Genomic DNA, 17,500 nt, shown 5'->3' with positions numbered 1-17,500 from the left:
TATTATTATTGTAATCATGATTTTCGTTGCTCATAGTTATTATAGTTGTTTTTGTTGTTGCTATTATTGTTGTTGTTGTTATTATTGTTATCATCATTATTGTTGCTATAATTATTAATATTCTCATCATTATCCTTTTTGTTATTATTATTATTATTATCATTATCATTATCCTCTTCCTCATCATCATCATCATCAACATTATCATTATTATTATTATTACTATTATTATTATTATTATTACTATTATTATTATTACTATTATTATTATTACTATTATTATTATTATTATTATTATTACTATTATTATTATTATTATTATTACTATTATTATTATTACTATTATTATTATTATTATCATCATCATCACCATTAGTAGTAGTAGTACTGTTGTTTTGTTGTTATTATTATTATTATTATTATTATCATTATCATTGTTATTGTTCTTGTCATTGTTATCTTTTCATTACTATCATTATTACCAATTTTATTTTTCTTATTATTATTATCGTTATAATCATTATCATTGCTATTATCATTATCATCATCAATATTGTTGGTATTATCATCATCATCATCATTGCTTTTATTATTATCATCATCATCATCATTATTATTATTATTATCATCATCATCATCATTGCTTTTATTATTATCATTGTTATTATTATCTTATTATCATTATTATTATAGTTCCTACTATTAACTTTAGCATTATTTGTATTATTGTTTTTATCATTTTTATTGTTAATATTGATATTATTATTATTATCATTAGCATTATTGTTGTTACATGTGTTACTATTAACCCATTACCGCCGGGGAAAATGAATAAAAAAATGGGGAAAATGCTGTGCTCATTTTTTATATTTTTTTGTGAAATGTCTCTGTACATAGATGGCTCTGCTAGTGCTAAGCCACAAAGGAGTCAATTAGAAGATCTTATGATCTTACCTGATGTCATCTTTCCTTGAATTGGCGGAAAAAAAAAAAAACTTATTTTTTACTAGTGTTATAAATAGCGATAGAGTTATTTTTATTAAAAACATTATAATTGCTATAATGTTATAAACATTTGTAAAGTATTTTCGTAAATCAATGAAAAGGGTAAACGGACGAGACAGGCAGTACTCATAACTGGCTCACTGGTGACTTAGTACAAGTGTAGCCATAAATGTTTAAAAACAATTAAACAAGTAAATTCATAGTGGGCATGCATGTACGTACATGCCATGCCCAATGGGTTAACTTTATCATTGTTATCATTATCATTATCAACGTATTCATTATTATCATTTTTGTAATTATTATTGTCATTATATCATTACTGCTATTATCATCTTTGTTATTATTAATACTATTATCATTAGTATTATAATTATAAATGTCATCTTTGTTATTATTATTATTATCATTATTATTGTTATTATTGGTATTAATATTATCATCATTATTATTATTGTTATTATAACTACCGTTATCATTAATATTATTGCCATTATCATTATTATGAATACCATAATTAATTATTGTCATTTTTACTATTGTCTGTATTGACATTATCAATATCATTATTATCATTATTGTTTTATCATTATTGTTGTTATCATCATTAGCATTATAATAATAATTATTATTATTGTCATTGTTATTAGTATCATTGTTATTACTATTATTATTATTACTACTATTGTTATTATTATCAATACTATCTTTACTATTGTTATTATCGTTATTATTATTATTGTTGTTGTCGTTGTTGTTATCATTATTATAGTTATTATTGTTACTTTTATTATCATTATCATTATTTTCACTATCTTGATTATTATTAGTAGTATCCCCATTTTCATGAGTATCATTACTATTATCATCATTGTTAAAATTATTATTATCATTATCATCATCATTACTATCATTATCATTGTCATCACTATTATCATTATCATTATTAATATCAAAATCTTTGTTTAAATCAATGATTCCCAAACTGGGAGCCATATTGCAGAATGTAGAGGCCATAAGCAGAGGATACGTATATAAAAAAAAGTTCAGTGGAACGTACAGGTTCATATGAGTAATACATTCCCCTTCCTTTGTCTGTGTAATTACCTTTTTTATCTGATTGTGTGTTCTTGAGACAACGAGGCGTCTTAGGCTAGTGAATAATTTCATCTTGGTATAATTCCTAAACTATTGGGTTATTATTTCTTTGTTTGTTTGTAGTTGAAACAGCTTTTCGCAATATTGCAATTTTTTACTTATTCTAAGTATGGAATTTTTTTTATGCTCATTATGGTACTGTTTTAGTGCTATGAGATTCATCAAGGATAAACTACAAATTCCATTATTCAAAACAAAAATCGAATTATTATTATTATTATTATTATTATTATTATTATTATTATTATTATTATAGTTATTATTATTATTATTATTATCCTAATCATCATTGCCATCGCCATCGTCATGGTTATCTTCATCGTCATTGTCATCACCATCATCATCACCACTCTTATTGTTATTGTTATTATCATTATGATTATTATCACTTATTTTTATTTTTACTGCCATGATTTTTATCATTATCATTAGTAGTAGTCGCAGTAGCAGCAGTAGTAGTACTGTTATTATTATTACATTATCATGATTGTTATCATGAGTATTATCATTATCATCATTGTTATTATTATCATTATCATTACTGTTATTATCATTATTATCGTTACGATTAATAATGATGTAAATATTGTTATAATTGTTATTATCATTATAGTTAGTATTATCATTATCATTATTTTTGTATTACCATCATTACTCTTATTATTAATTTTGTATTATTATTATAGTGTCATCAATATTATCAATCTTATTATTATCATCATTATTATTCCCCTATTATCATTATCAGTATTATTATATTTATTGATATTTTTATTATTATTACTATCATTATTATTATTATCATCATCATTATTATAATAATTGTGATTATTATCATTATTATCATTATCATGATCAATATCATAAGTGTGGTGACTATGTTTTATTTTCTTTGTTATCAAAATTGTCGTCATTATTATGACAATCATTCCTATTCATCTTATCATTATTGTCATCATTGTCTTAATCAGTTTCATCAGTAGCATTACTATTGTTATCGTTAAAAGCATTATTGTTGTTATTATCATTATTATTACTACGCAGTCAATTTTTCGTACGCATTATCCTCCTTTTCACTCGTCCTTATTCTTATCTTGTCACTATTTTAATATTGTTATGATCACTGTCATCATGGCCATTAATATCATTTTTGTTATCGTTAGTAGTAGTAGCAGCATCAGCAACAGCTGCAGTAGTAGTAGAAGTAGTAGTAGTAGTAGTAGTGGTGGTGGTGGTAGTAGTAGTAGTAGTAATAGTAGTAGTAGTAGGAGGAGGAGGAGGAAGAGTAGTAGTAGTTGAAGTAGTAGCAGTAGTAGTAGCAGTAGTAATGGTAGTAGTGGTGATGGTGGTGATAGCTTTTAATTTGCTAAACGAAATGGAATTCTGATCAGAAACGTTGATCATATTCTACGAGGAAAAATAAGTGAACTTGAGAGTTTGTGATATAATAGTCTGGGTGTAATTTTCCTTTCGACATGGGGTGGATGGACATTTCTTTAATTTATTATTATTGTAATTCTTCTTTCTTTCTCGTTATTATTGGCATTTTTTCTTACACTTTATCGTTATCATATATTTATCATTATCGTTATCACTTCCTCCTCATTATCGTTATTTCTCTTTCATTACTATTATCATTTCCTCCTCATTTTCATTATCATTATTTCTTTTTCATCATTATTATCACTTCTTCCTCCCCGTCATTATCATCATTATTACCATTTCCTCATCATCATTACCATAATTATCATTATCATTTCCTCCTCATTATCATCATTCTCCTTATTGATATCCCTCTTTCTTTGTAATTATTATTGGCATTCTTTTTCTTCCACCTTTTCGTCTTCTTTCTCTCTTTCTTTCTTTCTTTCTTTCTTTCTTTCTTTCTTTCGCCTTTAGTCCTTCATATCACACTTTGAAGGAGATGTTTGTCGGCAGGTTTTCTAAGTTTGCTTTTTGTTTCATTGTTATAATGGACAGCACGATGGTGTTAGAAACAGCACTTGTTCCGCCAAAGTTTGTTTAAATGACTTTGGTGAAGAGATGTCAAAACAAGAAGCGTTCGGTGAGTTTAGTTTATTGTAAATAAAAAGTAAAAAAAAAATCTATGTAATGTGGATTTTAATTATTCGAAAAGTAGTGTAATTCCGTTGGAATGTTATTGGAAAGAATATTCAACGCGAGGAAAGAAGGGAATGAGTCAAAGGAGAATAATAAAGAGCAAGTATAGACTGAATGTTGAAAGTGATTAAAAGAGAGAGAAAAAATGCAAAAGTTTTTAAGGAAAGTATGAAAATAGAAAAAAAAATAGAAGAATAAAGGCTGTAAGAAATGAATAAAAAAGTAAGAAAAGGTAGATAATTTCAAGAAACATTAGAACTAGATTTATCGAAATTAATTTTGATAATAAAATGACTATAATAATGCCCATTTAAAGTGACGCGCACGCACGCACGCACGCACTTTCGGTTTCATCTTACGAGAGAAATCCCAAACTAGAAATGAAACCTGACGTAAACTAATACCATGGTTTGATCAATTCTAACTTTATCCTGGAAATAAGAGAAGGAAACAGATTCTCCAAGTTATTTTCCTCATAAAATTACTACACAGCTTGACCTTGCAATATCACACATGATTTCGATTCTTTATATAAAAATGTGCTACACATATACTTTGATCTTATTGTTCAGACATCTCTCACTCTTTTATATAACAAGTGAAGATCGGAGACTTTGGCCAGGAGAAGGAAAAGCCTTTGCCAGCCGCTCTTAGATCTTGTTACGTCGCTCAAAGAAACCTCTTGAGGAAACCTAAACATGATTCCTTCACTCCCCATCGGTGGCGCTGGTTCTAACACGCTGAAAGGAGTGGAAAAAAGAAAGTAGTAGTGAAAAAGGTGATGATGTTTCCCTCCTTTCTTGTATAGGGGGAAGAGGGAGAGCGACCGCGGGGTTAAAGGAAGGGTTATTGGTTAAAACGTTTAGAGTGACTTTTTTCGATTTCCGCAGGATTAGAGAACATTATGCTCGTACTTGCTAGTATAAAAAATGCTGTTTGAATATTAATGATGATGATTTCATTACAGTGCCCGCGGGGTCAGAGAGAATAATAATAGTTGTGGAAATGGAAATGATGATTTATTTGTTTTACTTTGATTGAATGTCCCCGGGGTTAATTGAAGTTTAAGGTGGTATTCCTTGATGTTTGTGTAAAGTATGTTTTCAATCTATGAGCGGTTAATTAAAATTGTGATACTCGTTCGTAGTCGACTAATAATTAGACTCTACCTTGCCCTCACCCTAATTCCGATCGCATCGCTTATAATCTCCTTTCCTTCTCTCTCTCTCTCTCTCTCTCTCTCTCACTCTCTCTCTCTCTCTCTCTCTCTCTCTCTCTCTCTCTCTCTCTCTCTCTCCTCTCTCTCTCTCTCTCTCTCTCTCTCTCTCTCTCTCTCTCTCTCTCTCTCTCTCTCTCTCTCTCTCTCTCTCTCTCCTCTCTCTCTCTCTCTCTCTCTCTCTCTCTCTCTCTCTCTCTCTCTCTCTCTCTCTCTCTCTCTCTCTCTCTCTCTGTCTCTCACTCCCTCTTTCTCTTTATGTCGTAAAGATGATATCAAGATTTCCCAAAGAAAATAGTTTGCTCTTTTGAGTGATAAGGCTTGTTATCATATATACAAGTTAGAAAATGTTTATAGGGAATTTTACCTTTCTCAAGTGAGCACGTATACCTGTGTATTCATTTGTGTTTTATGTGTGTATGTGCATGTGTTTTGTGTGTGTGTCTATGTGTTTGAGGGTGTGTGTATGTAAATGTTTATGTGTTTGTGTGTGTGTGTGTGTGTGTGTCTGTGTCTGTAAATGTTTTTGTGTTTGTGTCTGTAAATGTTTATGTGTTTGTGTCTGTGTGGTTGTGTGCGTTTATGTAAGTGTTTGAGCCCGCTTGTATGCATGAGTGCGTGTGCGCATGCATGTGTGTGTGGGTGTGCGTCCCTCTGTGTCTGTACCCATGTGTGTATGTCTATATATGTGAATGAGTGTGCAATGAAACTCTCGTTCTCTCCACTACCTACCTTTCCCATTTCGTTTCACAGAATAACGAATCTGTATCAATACATTTTCGCTTATTGTTACAAAGATAGATTTCCTGTTATCAAAAAAGCGAGTAAATCACTGCGTATATATAGCACTGTAATTCTTGAGACTAAAGTCATAAAAGTATTTCTTTTCTTGGAATAACATATGGAAATTATAGTTAAAAGGTGTATATCTATTTGTGTTTGTGTGTGTGTGTGTTTGTACTTTGTTGTGTGTGTGTGTGTGTGTGTATGTGTGTGTGTGTGTGTGTCTGTGCGTGTGTGTGTGTGTGTGTGTACGTGTAAGTGTGTGAGTGCATGTGGGTGTATGTCTGTTGATAATGACCTATATTAGAGTCAGTCCAGACAAAGGCCAAAACAGTATAATATGTTGCGACATAATGTTAGTCAAATATTAACAATTCCTGCTCGATTTGTGTGATCACGAACAAGGATTATTAGCTTAGATATGACAAATTGCTGTTTACACAAATAACGGAAGTAATAATTTGATGTGAGAAGCAAACAGACATTAGCTTTCTGAATTGTTACCCGAAACTTGCAATATATATATATATATATATGTATATATATATATATATATATATAGAGAGAGAGAGAGAGAGAGAGAGAAAGAGAGAGAGAGAGAGATTTGTGTGTGTGTGTGTGTGTGTGTATGTGTGTGTGTGTGTTCACTTCCTCACCCTCCACATACATATACATGCATACGCACACACACACACACACACATGTAAATAAAACAGCGAAAGGAAGAACAACAAAACATCCAAATACGCCTTTTTCTTTTCATTTCTCCTATATTTTTATTTAATCTTCTTTTTTCATTTAACTTATTTATCTTTCTATCTATCCATAGACATTTATATCTCTGTTTACTATTATTTAAAAAAAATAAACAAGCAGCGTCAGGCTATGATAAACTTACCATTGTCATCCACGCTATATGAAAGTTATTTTCATTTTAAGGTGAATTAGGACAAGAGTTCTTCAAGGTGCCGAATCTTTAGTTGCAATGTTTCGAACACAGCATATATATATATATATATATATATATATATATATATATATATATACTTATATATATATATATATATATATATATAGATATATATATATGCATTTATACATATATACATATACATACATATATATACACATATATATGTATATACATACTTACATATGTATACATATATACTTTTTTTTATATGTATATATATACCTACGTACATATATATATATGTGTATATATATGTATATGTATGTATATATATATATATATATATATATATATGTGTGTGTGTGTGTGTGTGTGTGTGTGTGTGTGTGTGTGTGTGTGTATATACACATATATATTAATGTGAAGATTTCTCGGATGTTTCTCGGAATTACAATTATGATCTTAGGCAAATTCTGTCTGATGAGGGCTGTGATACCAAAAAACGTGAATCTGACACCCCGTGTTGTGGATGTGGATTTTACTATTAACTCCGTGTATAAGGTTAGTAAAAAGTCTAGGTGAAGTTTGGTTGCCGAGTTAGTGAGTAATTACGTTTTCCAAGTATTTTGTCATTATGAAAAGAGATGCCTGGCTAGTATTCAAGCGCACGGGTGATATACAGCAATATTTTTGATTAAATAAAGCTCATATACTAACTGTGTCTGTGCAAAACACACACACACGTGCACACACACAAGCACACACACATATATACATATTTATTTGTATATATATATATATATATATATATATTTATATACACACACACATATATATACACATATATACATAGGTAGAAAGATAGTTAGTTAGTTAGATATAGATATAATATATATTGTATACACACACACGTATGTGTGAATGTATATATATATATATATATATATATATATATATGTGTGTGTGTGTGTGTGTGTGTGTGTGTATGTATGTACACACACACACACACATAAATATATATATATATATATATATATATATATATATATATATATATATATATATGTACATACACATATACACATATGTGTATATTTATCTATCTATCTATCTATCTATCTTTATATATATGTGTGTGTGTATGTATGATAGAAAGATAGAGCAATAGATAGATATAGACACACACACACACACATACATACATATATATATATATATATATATATTCTTAAGTTTTGGGTTAGTCTTACTTAGTTACGATACTGGTTCAGTCCGTGTATTGTTTAAGGTTTTGGAAGTTCACCCTATACAAAACAATTCACTGTCTTGTGGAAAAGGCTTTGGGAGTCAACCCTGAGGGAAAATCCCGGGCCAGAGTCCCTAAGGCTTGCGACCTAGTTCTGGCAACTCCTGCGACAAACCGCATCGGTCTATGCCGTTCCTTTGGGTCCATCAGCTGCGGGGAGTGATGGAGCCTGCTGCATGGGTAACAGCTTGCTCCACATATTCTTTCGCCCAGGCTTTGACTCTACCTATACGGGAGTGGGTAGAGACAATAATGCCATAGTCGACACTGATTGATGGTGGCCTTCTTTATACATATATATCTGTGTGTGTGTGTGTGAACACACGTGTGTGTGTGTGTGTTTATGTATGCAAGTATGTGTATATATATACATATATGAATTTGTATATATACATATAAAAATACGTAAATAAATGTATGCATATATATATATATATATATATATATATATATATATATATATATATATATATATATGTATGTATGTATGTATATATATGTATGTATGTATTCTTTCTGTGCTATCATCGATGTGTTTGACGAACTACTTGGCGCCATGTTTCACGTTGTCATTTGTCCGAGAAGCATCGAAGTGCTTGTATATTGAAATTGTCGAGGAATGTTATTCTCGGTCTACCTCGAGTTTCATCAGCAGCATATCCCCATCTTGCTTGCTTGCCTTCAATTTTACCGCATTTCACATTTCTCCGGCTTCTATATTGCGCCGTGTTTCAGCCGTCAGTTTCTCGGCAACCATTCTCGAGTAGGTATTTCGAGTAGGAGTTGTCTTCTGATCCTCTGTTGGATGATTTAAGAAAAGGCGACATCAAACTAATTGTGTAATGTTGTGAGTACTCGTGTTCCCTGGGACCTTCGGGGACGGTGAGGACTAATTTCATTATTTCTGTAAGTAATTTGCCTGTTTTATAGATATCATTTAGAAAGTTGCAGATGAGATTGATATCTTTTTCTCCTAAGGCCCTGAGCATTTCGATGTATACGCCATCAGGACCTGTAGCTTTCCCTGGGACGAGCGCACTTCTGACTTCAAAATTGGTGGACGAGATGTGACAGCTTCTCGGACTAAATTTTTCGGCTCTTGCTCATCGTCAAAAAGTTCTTGAACATACTCTTCCCAGCGAGCATTGGCATCGTCGGTCTTGTGGAGAATGCGGCCGTCTGTTGCTTTGGGGAGGAAAAGAGATGCTGACCGGTGATCTTTCTTTTCCTCAAGAACTTCTCTCTGGGTTTACAACTGAGATTCTGAACTTCGTCACATTTCCACTGCAGCTACTTTTCCTTGGCTTTCTTGTAAAACATGTTTACTGGTTCATATTGCGCGGTGTTCTGTTTTGAAACTTACTGTTTTCGTAGCAGGTCTGTGAGCTCTGGGTGGAACCAGTTTGCTCGTTTTTGGGCCAGAATAGAACGAATTTTGAAAAGTATTTATGTTCTTGACCTCCTGAAAAGAGAATGGTTTCTTGGTCCTTTATACAGTCGCCAGCATTGGGCCGTCTGACCGCACATACCTAAGCAGTGGATATTCATGCTACCCATCACGTGGATAATATTGTCCGGTTTTCCCGTTTGGTATAAACTTCGAATGTTTCATGTTCCGATCTTGGATGGTTATGATCTAAACCTTTTAACTGTTATGATTTTATGTATGTTAGTTGGTCTGCAGTCACGGAATGACGATCGCAGCATCCCTGCAATTGAATCTTACAAGATAACCTTGTGATGCCCTGTTTACGCCGTTTTGCTTAGTTTCATGATTTTTTCGACTTGATATCATGTAATTGGTTGCATTTTTGTACTGGGATGGCTGACCCGGGATCTTCCACAAGGGAGTAGTTGATTAGGTGATCATTGTTGGTGGTTCTCAACCCACCATCGTGTCTGCATATATATATATTTATATATACATATATTATATAATATGTGTGTGTTTGTATATATATGTAAATATATATATATCCATTTTCTTCACGTCATGAAGAAAATGGATGCCAAAAAAAGACCTCTCGTAAGACAGAGCACTAGAATAATATATATATATATATATATATATATATATATATGTATATATACATGTGTGTGTGTGTGTGTGCACATATATATGTATTCATGAAAACACGCATATGTATGTGTTTATGTGTGTGTTTAAAACAATAATTGTATGGTGTATTTCCCATATCATCAGATTTTTTACCAAAGATATATATTATAAAAAAAATATAATATTAACAGTGAAAGTCTGAAAATAAATAAACTATCGAAATCACATTCAGCTTTGGGGAATCATGAACATTAGTGATACGTTTTTTTCTCTCATTTTCTTCCCGAGATAAAAAAGAAAAAAACAAAAAGAACTTGTCTTCTGTGAGGTTCCATTATCAAATATTGAAGTAGCGTCAGACTCCAATTAATAAAAGTTCGTAAGATAAACAGCAATGAAAACTTTAGAAGGGGATGTTTATTCATTTTCAGGAACCTCGGCGTCGCTAATGGAAAAGAGAGGCTTTTTAACTCCGGGCGTATTTTTCTTCTTTTCTTTTCGGTTTAAGTTGTATACGTATAATGAATATTACAATTTGAGAATAAATGGAACGAGCAAAGGAGATACTAAGGAGAAGAGGTGGAAGAGAGTGAAAGTATGAAGACGAAATTTTCTTTTTGTATGAAATGTATCTGTTTATTAGCAGAAAAAAGAAGGATAATAAGAGAAGGAAGACTTAAAGATACATAGAGTAGGATTATTAGTCAATATAAAAAGACGGAGAAAGAGATACAGAAAGGCAGAGAGACAAACATAAAGAACAGAGACGTACAATTCTTAAACACCTTCAATTTTTTAGCCAAAATATCTGCCTAATAAGATGAAAAAAAAAAGAGAGAAACCAACCAACTACAGATCGTAATGCGACCAGTGTCAGAAGTTCGCAAGAAACAAAAGCAAAACGCAGAGGACGAGAAAGATGGAGGCGTAGAAGAAGGGAAGAATAAATTGATATTAAGTGCCGCCTCAGTGGGTTGGGATATAAAGTAATAGCTTTGTTGGCGGGGGCTGTCGTCCACTTTTCTCTCTTTCAGTCTCCCTTCTCCTCTTCTCACTCCCTCTTCCCCGGCAGAGGAAAAGAGACATAGACAGCCGGACGGATGGGCGAACAGACAGGTTTAAGAGTGAGAAAAGGGGAATAGATACACACAGAAACACAAACACAAGAGTAATTTTAGCTTTGATTTTCATACCAATTACCTGTTTTTAATTGTTTTTACATATAGACAGCTACACTTGCACAAAGTTACCAGTGAGCCAGTTATGAGTATTGCCTGTCTCGCCCGTTCGCCCTTTTCATTGATTTACGAAAGTAATTTACGTTATCTTATTTTGCTGTTACTAATGTTTATAACAGTATAGTAATTATAATGTTTTTAATAAAAATAACACCATCGATATTTATATCATTAGTAAAAAATACGTTTTTCCTGCCAATTCAAGGAAAGGTGAAATCTATTAAGGTCACAAGATCTACTAATTGACTACTTTGTGGCTAAGCACTAGCAGAGCCATCTATGTACAGAGACATTTCATAAAAATATAAATAATGAGCACAGCATTATCCTCATTTTTTATTCATTTTTCCCGGCGGCAATGGGTTAATAAATAACACTTGGAATGTCCTAAAGGCTTAACGCTATCTATATACAAAGTAATCTTCTTTTTCTCTGAGTCATCATGATCTCCACTCACCCACAAACGACTTTTACAAAAATAAAAAGAATGACTTAAGAATAAAAACAATAAAGCCGTGAATAAAACGATTACATCCGAGGCGAAGACAGTACTTTTGCTAGTTTTAGTGTAATGCCTGTTTACAATTACAGCACTTGGGTTGGAGTGAGATACACGTCTATCAGCAAAAGCAAATCATTTTTATTAGAATATCCCACTTGCTGCCTTATTCAGTAGTCCAGATTGGATCATGCATACCTAATAACACTATAATTGTGAGGTTGAACTTATTGTTCGTTATCGCTTATGACCTCGTTCTTGCATCTCCTGCGACGCCGCTGGTGCCAAACCGTATCGGTCTTGAACGTTTCTTTGTATCCATTATCTGCATGGGCAGAGGGAGCCTGCTGCATGGACAACAGCTTGCTGCTCGTATTCTTTCGCCCAAGCAGGGCAGAGTCAGTAATGCCACAGTCGACATCGACTGATAGTGTCCGTATATATATATATATATATATATATATATATATATATATATATATATATATACATATATGTATGTATATATACATATATAGATATTTAGACACATATATGTATGCAAATATTTATATATATACACATCTCTCTCTCTCTCTCTCTCTCTCTATATATATATATATATATATATATATATATGTATATATGTATATCATCAAGGGCAGTTGTGACCAATGACCTTATATGTTTCTCGTGACCACGCGCAACGCAGCAATTATTTTGCTCATGTTCTAGCTGCTATCGCTAACTGGCGAGATTCTTTGAGATCTTTGTTTATACTAGGCGGGTGATCCTTGATCATTGATCATAGCCGTCTTTTTCCGACAGTTACGGCTTAGGCGACACCTAATCGGCGGTAAACATTCATCGAGTTGCCAGATGCATTCATCTTACCTCGGTTATTTTCATGCAAATTCGTAATTATACTGGTTGTCTATAGCACGGTACAACCCATCATAAAATATGAAAAGCCATCTAGGATATAACATTCCTAAATATTGTGTACCGGTCGAAAAAATCATCAATACGGTAAAACAGCAAGCAGTCAACCACGGTCAACAGTGAGCGGAGACAGGCCTTAGATGTCGCCTAATTGCCACCGGAAAAGATGGTATGTGACGTGATTCTTCTGCTCAGTATCGCGTGGTTCATCCAGTGAGTATACTCTCTGCTCTTAGTGGAAGTCCACATCCACGACCAGCTAGCCGGGGCTTCAACGTTACCCTGATTGGGTTACCTGTAGGCAATCGAGGTGAAAGTTCCTTGCCCAAGGGATCAACTCTCGAACTCAGATTGTCGTGACACTCTTTGAGTCCGACGTTCTAACCACTCGTTAATATGTGTGTGTGTGTGTGTGTGTGCATGTATATATACATATATGTATACATATTTATGTATATAGATACATATATATTATATACATATATAAATATATATATTATATACACACATACAATAACACACACACACACTCACATATAAAAGATGTATACATATTTATATATGTATATTATCACATGTAGAGGCGTGCTCATTAAAGATTTCCCCTGACACACTTCTCATGGATGTACAGGAATTAAACGTTGTACAGGATTAGTCTTTCTCTACATAGGTCTCACCAAGAGTGGACTCCTTGCTTGTAGTCCGCAGGTTGTGTTTGAAGTTATGAAGTAACTTCAGAAATCAGATGTCGTAGCCACAGGACTGCACTTCCATCTAGGCAAAGTGAGAGTTGTGAACAGGGGCGTTGTCTTGTAGGAGACGAATACCTTGGTTAACATTCCGTGCCTCTTGGTCTTAAGCCGTTTCCACAGATCTCTGACTAAACTTGAATTAGCGATGCCAATTTTAAACAATGTCATATGATGGGGCATCCTCCCTGTAAGTTGCTTTCATTTCATCGAAGGTCTCTTGTGGTGTGCGGCTATTCAAGCATAAAAATCTGATCATTGTTCGATATTGTTATGAGTTAAGGAAATTAATACATGACCTAGAGAGATAGGTATCACTATGCATGTGAAATTTCAAATTTCAGTGTGTTTGTGTGTGTACACACGCACACACACACACACACACATATATATATATATATATATATATATATATATATATATATATTCCACATGCAGGCTGCGTGCATGTGATGTGTGTGCACCCACGCACACACACATCACCTGCACGCGCGTGAGCACATGCACAGATTTGATAAAGTTGGTCTGGTCTTACCTAGATACGATAGTGGTGCCCGGCTACTGCTTTGTGATTCAGTCCGTGTATGGTCTGACGTTATGGGAGTTCACCCTATACAAAACAATCCACTGCCTTGTGACATCTATAAGATGAAAAAGTTCCAAATAGAGAGATGTGTGGAGAGAGAGGGAGCCTGCTGCATGGGCAGTAGCTTGCACTTCACATTGACTCTGCATATATATGTATGTGTGTGTGATAGATATATATATGCATATATATGCATATATATATATCATAATCATCATCATTCTGAATCTATCCACTGCAAGACATAGGCCTCTTCCAATCTTTTCCAAATTTGTCTGTCTTGCATTTTTTGTTTCCAGTCTTGGCCCCCAAATTTCGTTATTTCGTAACACCCCTAGCCTGTAACTTTCTTTGTCCATCAATCATCCTGTCTCTGGCATATATGACCTGCCCATTGCCATTTTTTTCTTTTTGGTGCTCCCAAGTATGCCTTCCACTTTTGTCTGTTCCCTGATCCACGTCGCCTCATCCGATGTCTTTGGCTAATTCCCAGCATCAACCTTTCCATTCCTCTCTGGGCACTTAATAGTTTCCTCTCCAGTAATTTGGTTGTAATCCATGTTTCTGATCCATGATCCATAAGTCATAACTGGTAGGACGCATTACTTAAAGACTCTTAGTATGCTACTATGTTTGCCGAAAGCGCTTCAGCCTAGTCTGATGCATTGCTTAATTTCCTCTTTGCCAGATTTGTTTGTCTGTACGAGTTGCCCTAGGTATATATACTTGTCCACTACTTCTAGCGCTTCGCCTTGTACACATATCTGTTTGAATTGAGCGCTACTGTTGAATATGATCTTAGTCTTTTTCTTGTTCCTGCTAAGTCCGACTTTGAGACTCTCTCTATTCAGATCGTTTATTAGTTGCTGCATTTAATTTGCAGATTCACTGCAGAGAACAATATCATCTGCAAATCTTAGATTGTTTAGGTATTCGTCTCCTATTTGATACCCTCTCCGTTGTATTCTAGCTTCTTGAATATTTCCTCAAGGCAAGCTGAAAACAGTTTTGGTGAGATGGCATCACCCTGTCTAACGGTTTACGGTTTACCTCTACTACGTCTTTGAATAGCTTCTAGTACTGCTGGTATTTATACAGATTCAAATGCCTTTTCGTAATCGATGAATGCAATACACAGGGGTTTCCTATATTCGTTTATTTTTTCTTTTATTTGCGTGAGCGTGTGGATGTGGTCTGTTGTTGAGAATCCACTGTGGAAGTCTGCCTGTTCTTTAGGCCGGTTAGAATCCCGACTCTCGGAGATGCAAGTTGTGGTTACTTTTGTGAAGTTTGTAAGTAACTGAAAGGAGGAGTTTTTGCATGCATTTGTTAAAAATATTGGCTAGTGTTACTGTTGCAATTTCTTCTGCATCTATTTTAAGGTCTATACTAATTCCGTCTTCATCTGGTGTTTTCCTTCTCTTCATATCTTCAAGTGCTCTTTTTATTTCTTCTGTTGTGATGTTAGGTACGTCTCTAGTTACCGCGTTTGCTTCTATCCGTGGCTGTTCATTTTTTAAAGCTCCCTGTAAAAGTCTTCCACTACTGTTATGATTTCATTTTTATTATATGTCACTTCTCTGTCTGGTTTGTTTGTTGCATACATTTGATTTCTCCCTATTCCCTAGTCTCCTTTTAGCTGTTTTCATGCTGGTACATGAGATCACTGTTTCATTTATTATTTGAGTACTGAATTTCAGTACATCTTCTCTCTTTTTTTTTATTTATAGTCTTTGTTAGTTCAGCTGATTTTATTTTGTCCTTGTTTGAGGATACTTTCATGACCCTACGTTTCTGCATAAGTTTTTTTAGTTTCTACCGAGAGCTTGCTGGAGCTATGTTTGACGTTCTAACCGCCTACTTCAAGTGCTGCTTTCTTTATTGTCATTGAACTGTTTGCTAATTTTGTCAATGTTGAGATCTTCGCGTTGAGAAGTGAATATCTGTTTTGGATGTTAAGGTTAAATTCTGTCGCTCTGGTCTTCAAGTTAGCTAAATTTGGCTGCGGTTTTCGCTTGGGTTTGTTCCTGTCCCTTCTATGGTGTAATTTGATTTGGCCTCACCATTCTATGGTCGTTGCCTACATTTACCTTTTACTATACGGCGCCTATTTGAAGTTATGAAGTCATTATCGTTTTTGATGTCAGACTTCCATGTCCACTTCCGCTTTAGTATTCATGAATTTGAGTGATCGAGCCTCCGCAACATCGACTAGCATTTGGCCCCTCTCATTCCTAGTACTTATTTCGTGATTCTCCACTTTTAACCTATTTTTAGCATTAATATCTCCCATAATTATTGTGAAATGTTTTTTTTTTTTTTTCTCGCTGGCTAAATTAACATCATAGAAGCTCTCTGTTTCTTCATTACTGTGGTTACAGGTTGGAACATAGACTTGAATAATCTATAACTTGTACATATTATTTATTTTTATTGTTACTGAAGTCACTCTTTCGTTTATACTATAGAATTCCACGATATGCTTTTCTAAACGTTTGTGAACTAAGAAACCTGCCCCTAATCCTTGCCTGCTACCCTGGGGTTAACCTCTCCAATGGAGTACATGTTCATCATTTATTATCATATGTTCTTCGCCTAGTCTTCTGACTTCCCATTTAATGAGAGTTCCTCAGATAATGCTAGTAAGTCGGATTAAATTCTCATTATTCTTATATTACGTGTGCAAAAGTTCATCAACGTAGGGCGGCCTGTTTTTAACCGGTGATTCTTAGCACCCTCTGCTCTGGAGCGATCCTGATCGCCGCCGTAACCAGGGGCTCCTTCGCCTCCAGGGAATGAGGGCCGTTGCTCTGTTTGTGCAGTCATGGTTTTTGATTGAGAGGTAGACAGCCGAGTTAACCTCTTCCTACTGGCTTAGGTGTATCTTGGTGGGGGAGGGTAGTTTATCCGGGATGCCACTGATAAGCCCCTCCAGCAGGGTTGGCC

The sequence above is a fragment of the Penaeus chinensis genome, chromosome 38, assembly GCF_019202785.1.
Source record: "Penaeus chinensis breed Huanghai No. 1 chromosome 38, ASM1920278v2, whole genome shotgun sequence".
In the NCBI taxonomy this organism is placed as follows: domain Eukaryota; kingdom Metazoa; phylum Arthropoda; class Malacostraca; order Decapoda; family Penaeidae; genus Penaeus; species Penaeus chinensis.
This window is presented reverse-complemented; position numbering follows the sequence as displayed.